Here is a 7,116-nt window from a genome sequence, read left to right as displayed (position 1 = left end):
ATTTCTTAAATTACAATGTTCGAGAATCTTAAATTAAAGAAAAAACATATAAAACATTTTCTGAGCAGCGAAGTAGTAGTAGGCGAATCTTTTCCGTTTTGGAGATTGGAGATGAGATATTACGTTTGTTAATGTAAGCAATAACAATTTGGGACGTATATTATTACTGCTATAATAAAATTGTAACTACACAGTTTCTGTAGATGAGAGATATTTAAGAAAAATGTATGTCATTGATAAGAGACAATACAATAATTTTTAGAATGTTTTCTATTTGTTTTGGCATCACGTAAAAATCATTGCACAATGTTGAATGCGGTTTTCATAATTATAGCCCATTTATCTATCCTATTTAAGAGCTGCGCTCTTGTCGATGGAGCTCTTGCCACTTACTACGATTCATTCAGCGAGTCTCTTCACCTCTTGAACGACACGACACCAACTCCTTCCTTGATGTGCCTGATGTAACTATGGTGTATATTTTGTGATGCGCTGTTTAGAAGTAGTCTATTTTATTAATTTTCCTATTTCCGAAACCCACATGTATGAAGTAGCGGAGAAAAAACTTATTATTATAAAAAATTGTATTATTATAAACATGTAACTAGTTGATGCATTATGCATTTGAAAAAAAAAGTTAAGCGTTCTAAAATTGAAAATGTTGTGTCGACACCGACAAACGATTTGGTCAAATGGCACTCCACCACTGCCACCCACCACCTCTCCTCACTCCATGTTGGCGGATCGATGGCGCGCATGCGCACCGCGCCCCGCAGTATTGAATGAGCCCATTCATGGAGCAACTGGTGACTTGAGAATGAAGTGTAATGCTGTACTCTACACATACATAGGTATGCTACTCCCCGCCGTAGGCGTGGGGCCTGACGTTCCAAATTTGAAATTGGTTTTTCGATTGGCTGAGCGATTGATGTCCCAATTTTTTTTTAACATGATTGATAGGTTTCGATTACTTACTTGCTTTTATGTCGATCAGTTTATAAATATCCAGTTTTTAATCCATTCGAATTAGATTTGGGATGCGGTTATAGAATTATTTAGATTGACGGAGCAAATAAATAAATCAAAGTGAGTTACCTTAAAGCTTACTTTGATTTATTTTTGCCTTAGTTTGTCAAAAATATTTTATTCATATTTTAAATTCACGATCGGGATTACAGGTAATTAGTATCTACTAAGGTATCGATTTTTATTACCAAAGATTAAAATATAATTTAAAATATTTAAAAGCAACGTCAAAGTTTAATATTAATTAATATTTAAATATTATTAAAACTCCGCCTGATTTGTAATTCTATCAATTATAGAATAGTTTTTATATTTTCGTTCTATTCCAACAAATAAGTAAAAATCAATTGCTGAATTACATTCATTCGTTGTCACATCGTATCACTTTAGAATGGCTGCATGTGTATGGCAATTTTGTTGTTGTATTTTTAATTGTCAGGAAAAGGTGTGCTTGAAATAAAATGTTTAAAAATTCGTACAGAATGCGTTCGATTGAATGCGACAAGTTCATGCGAAGCCGGGGCGGGTAACTAGTATTTAATGATCTCCGTAGAGTCCTTACAGATTATCAACGTTTAATACTAGCGATAAGATAATAAAAAATACTCTATTAATTTTAATATGCTATTTACTTATTATAATTGTTAATAAATCAAATTTTTAAAATAATGATATTTTTTATTCTATTACTAAATTCCTGTAATCCATAATTTTGTTATAAAGAAAAATATTTTAAAATTAATCTATTTTTTTTATATAATAAATACCTAGTGTTTAGGTTACATAACCTAAACACTATTTATTAGGCCAGTCCCACTTGTCTCTACCAACTTTTTCCCCTTGAGAGTAAGAATTATACGATAAGACACTCAGCAATTTATAGTATTTTACAAAATTTCAAATGTTTATAGAAAAATTAAAGAAATATGAAAATCATACTTTATATAATAATACGTATATTTATGATGACCTAGTTCTCTGGGCGTGTTTCTGCACAACAGGACTGACAAATCATGCTTAAGATGCCGTACCGTCGCCACATTTACGTAAGAGAAAATTCTTAAAAAAAAAAGAAGTAAAACCGTTAAAAGTGAAGCGGTCTTTTTACGCCTGATGACATTTTAATTATTTGCGTGGGCAGACGTTGCGAATTTTTTTGCACAACTTTAGAATGATAAACAGGCTGACGGCCCGTCTGGAGGAAAGTGGTAAACGTCGTTTACAGCATCGTGGTCACCACAGAGTACTTTGACGCCTACGAAGATGCACAGATTTTTTTTTTTATACGACTTAGAATGGCAAACAAGCCGACGGCCCACCTGATGGAAAGTGGTAACCGTCACCTATAGACATGAGCAGTACCATGGACATAACAGAGTATACTGATTCGCCCATGATACTCCCCATGCGTTGCCATTCCTGAGGACTCAGGTGTTATTCCTTTGTACCCTGTAAATTCACGCCATATCCCACCCTTCAAACCGAAACACAGCCATGCAAACACAATTGCTTCATGGTTGAAACACGAATGTAAGTTCACAGATTAATGAATCTATGAACTTACATTCCGCATTTCAAATCGATGCTGCCAAAAAAAAACAACAGAACTACGCGAGTAGGACAAGAGGTATCTAGGCAGACTATTTTGATATAGGTACAATATACAAATGTAACTTACAAATACCAAAACTGTAAAAAGAAATAATAAAATTTCTCTATTTTACATGTTTACAAAAATTTTATTTCTCGCATAAAAAAAATCAACAGTGATTTGAAGCACAAACACAAGTGTGGCAGAAGTACCCACATTGATTATTTTTGTATAGGACCAAACCACAAATCTGTCTAGTCTAGATCACAAATACTAAATCTGTAAAAAAAAAAATCCATTTCAGTATTCTCTAAGAATTAATTTTCTTCAAAATTTCCCCGAACACATTTTTATTCAAAATTGTGATAGAAATACATAATCTGGTAACACTAACTCGATCTCTAATGCAGGCCCATATTGAGTGTTTTTTTTTAATAGGTGAAAATGGTATGGTAACCCCGCCCGCGCTAACGGGATATGCTGGCGGAGCACCAGTGAAGGGTGATAGATGAGAATGAAAACAGGCCAGTTAGCCCATCATGATAAATTCTCCAGGAATTAACCATGATAGTTTCCAGGGAGAACCGCAAGGAGGTCGACCTGGTTGGGCACATTGCTAGCAATAGGATTCCCAGTTTCCATTACTAACAATCCCTTTCCCCCCACTATTGAGTGTTAGAAGCAATCATATAAAATTTCTCAATGTAAGAAGTACTGATTTCTTGACTTACGTATACGATATAAAAACAACGTTTTCCCTTTTGTTCACGTGATTATTCCTTGATCTCTTTCTCTCCTTTTATGTCTTGTAATATGTTTTTTATGCTTTTATTCGTTATTACCATGTCGTCAATCTATCCATCACGTCGTGTGGTTCCGACATAGAATGGACTACTCCATTCTATTCCGTGGGTGTCGTTAGAGGCGATTAAAGGTACTTAGGGATAGGCAGCGGCGTCCTTCTTAAAACGACACCAAAGCCTAACTGCGGTTGTCAACTCGCCTGCCAAGCGTAGCAATTACTGGAAAAAAAATTATGCATTTTAAAATGTGAAGATGAAAAATGATATATTGTTTTTTTATTAATCTTAACATAATAATAATCGACAATAATACCTTTTGAATACACGCTTGATAATTAATATTTTAATTAATGATTCGTTTACAGTTATTAAATTATGAATATTTCAATAAAATAATTAAATTTCTCGTAGATTGTGGATTTATACTCCTGTCAGTTTATGTCTTAGATTATAAAGTAGGTATCATGTTATACTACGTCTGTAGTTTAGGTTATAAAATGCATTATTTTTGTAAAAATAGATTTTTGTAAATTTTGACAAAACCTTTAATTATAGGAAGTAATTAAAGATTTTGCTTGGCAGGCGGGTTGGTACCGCAGTTGGGCTTTAGTGATGTTTTAGACGCTGCTGTCTATTCTTCGCCTACTAAGTTTCCTTACTTGCTTCTTACGATACTCACGGGAAAGGAAGGGATGGCCCATTTTATACTGGGATACACATACATACAAGCTATATACTCATAAGATTTATAAATTTCTTTATATTTATAATAGAATAGAAGAAATTTATTGAATCTTACAATATTTTGGAAAACTAATGAAAAGCAAACATGTAGGCAATACTGAGGCAAATGTACTAAATAATATTAATACTTATTTTTTATTGAAATCAATGTTGCTTTATAAAAGAAGAAAAATGTTAAGTATGTACTTGTATTTTGTACTTTGGCCGTGTGGTCCCGGCATAGAATAGTCCAGCTCTTCTTACCCCGTGGATGTCGTCAGAGCCGTACGTACATTGGGATATCAACTCGTATTAAACACTCATATGACCTGTAAATTACCGTGTGGTCCCAGCACAGAATAGGCCACCCCTTCCTTTCCTGTGGGTGTCATAAGACTAAGGAAGGGCGAGGGATGGGCAGCAGCGTCCCTCTTAATACATCTCTAAAGCCTAACTGCGTTAACCAACCCGCCTGCCAAGTGTGACAACTACTGGCAACCCCCCCCAAGGGTGAGGCTTGTGTTCAGCAGTGGACAGTTAAAGGCTGATATATATGTACTTGTATTATGTTATATACATGTAAGTCTAAAATGTCTAACAAAATATATAACAACATAGTATACGATTTGGGTCAGTTTTCTAGTGTCGATCGATCAAATGTGGAGCGCTAGCAGAGATAATATACATAGGTACTTCATGTTAGCATTATACCTAACTCTATGATTACGTTAAGCAGGGTTACCAGATGTCAATAATATTTTCTTTAAAACGATATATTTTTTTTTTCACTTTTACGTAGGCATAAATTTGTGTCGATTTCATTACGTTTTGCCACGTAAACACAAAGTGAATGATAAAAATAGAGATCGCTATTTAGCGATAACACCTCCCATTGTGGCCTCTTCATCTTGCTTTTATGTAATTAAGTTTTTGTAATTAATTTTTTTTTGTGTACATATTGTTAATCTTTATAATTTGTATCATTCTTTGAAAGGAACAATAAGGAGTTATCATTCATTAAAAAAAAAAAAAACATCCTCTCTTACCTTCTTCTTTACTACCTTCATTGGTATAGTTTATTATATTTATACCAGTGCAACGTTGACAAACACCAAAATTTAAAAAAATGAAATTCCCAATTTTCACCAAGTCTATTTCACTTTTTTGCAAACATTTCTCTGAGAATTTAATTTTGTAAAATTTTACAATTAGAAATTCTTTTATTAAAACTTACGAAAAAGAACCTAAATTGGCAACGTTGATATTATACTTTTAAAACTTCTGTACACTGTAGTGTACTTAACATTGTAGACAGGGTAAAAAACTAAAAATGTTAAGAATTTTACGCCAATATAATCGAATATTTATTTTATAGATGATAATAGAATGGTAACCCCGCCTGCGCTAACGATATACGCTGGCATACGAGGCACCAGTGAGGGATGATAGATGAGAATGAAAGGGCAGGACAGTCAGACCATCGTGACGAAATCCACAAAAATTAACCAAGATGATTTCCCGAGGGAACCGCATGGAGGTCGCCCTGAAAGGGTATTATAGTGTTAGTAATGGGGCTATTACGTCGCTATACGTTCGATGTCTCACTCCAATTCATGGAGTCGCTTGCTAATAACGATTCTATTGATGGATTCACTCGCCACTTGTCTAGGGGGGCTGAAATGTATTGATGTTTAGTATGGAAGCCTCAGCCCTTATCTAATATTATGAACTAGCCGTATCCCGCGGTACCACTTACGCGAATCAGTATATAAAGTATCCTATATAATAAATTAGGACATAACCTACCCGTGTAATAAATTTCATTCAAATCTGTTTAGTACTTTTTTTCGTGAAATATTCATCCATTCATTCGTCCATCTTTCGTTACAAATTATCAAATTTATAATATTACTAGAATGTGAAATTCTGTGAAAGTGAGTTTGTTTGTTACTTCTTAGCGCCTTAATGACTGTATCAATTATTATGAAATTTGCTATATAGGTACGTACGTATGTACGTAGGTACGTTACATATAAGTTTCGTATATGGCACAGAGAAGGACATAGACTTTATTGAATAAATACCAATCACACGGACGATGTCGCGGGTAGAGGCTAGTAATAGTATAAAGTATAAAGAAATGTGTGTGCCCCGGCATAGAATAGGCCACCCCTTCCTTTACCGTGGATGTTGTAAGAGAAGACTAAGGGAGGGCGAGGAATGGACAGCAGCGTCCCCTTTACATCTCTAAAAGCCTAACTGCGGTTATCGGGGGGAAAGGGTTTAGTAATGCTAGCAGTACACCCTATCAGGTCGACCTCCACGCGGTTCTCCCTGAAAACCATCGTGGTTAATTATAGTGAAATTCGTCATGATAGGCTAAATGACTTGCCTTTTCATTCTCACCTATCATCCCTCACTGGTGTCCCGTCAGCGTATACGGATAGCGCAGGGGGGTTACCATTCCATTATCATTAATTAAAAAGAAACTGGGGTTACTAACTCGCTTGCCTTACGGGGAAGACTTATGTCCAGCAGTGGACAGTCAACGGCTGAAATAATAATAATAAAATAAAGAGAAAATATTTCGACCTGGCTCATGAGGTGACCGAAATGTGGGGGGTGACGTCCACCGAAATCATTCCAATCGTTTTGTCGGTGAACGGTCTTATCCCAATCAGTCTGGAACAACATCTCAGACGGTTGGGATTCCGGGGTGGCTCACTCCCGGGAAAGATGCAGAAAGCGGTGCTCTTAGATTCTGCCCGCATTGTACGCCGGTTTCTCTCCTTGGGGCCCTGAACCCTGGCCGACTGTGCTTTTGCCGGGGGTTAGTTTGCCATCTCCTCTCCTTAAGACGGGAGATGTGAATTTTCTAAAAATAAAGAAATAGCATAATACAATAATGGGATACACCATACTATATATATACTACACCGGAGGAACTGCAAGTTCGTTGCCGGCCTTTTAAAA

The 7,116-nt window shown here is 35.6% G+C and overlaps 1 long non-coding RNA gene across 1 annotated transcript; it reads right to left on the bottom strand.

Moving 5' to 3' along the window:
- Nucleotides 1-2,758: 2,758 nt before the first annotated feature.
- On the bottom strand, nt 2,759-5,367 carry LOC128201142 (uncharacterized). Its single transcript, XR_008253092.1, has 3 exons — nt 5,190-5,367; nt 3,349-3,639; nt 2,759-2,896 (listed from the first exon to the last, which is right to left on the bottom strand). It is a non-coding gene; the product is annotated as an uncharacterized LOC128201142 (long non-coding RNA).
- Nucleotides 5,368-7,116: the final 1,749 nt, after the last annotated feature.

Source organism: Galleria mellonella, unplaced genomic scaffold, assembly GCF_026898425.1.
Source record: "Galleria mellonella isolate WM207_F2 unplaced genomic scaffold, CSIRO_AGI_GalMel_v1 utg352, whole genome shotgun sequence".
In the NCBI taxonomy this organism is placed as follows: domain Eukaryota; kingdom Metazoa; phylum Arthropoda; class Insecta; order Lepidoptera; family Pyralidae; genus Galleria; species Galleria mellonella.
This window is presented reverse-complemented; position numbering and strand designations above follow the sequence as displayed.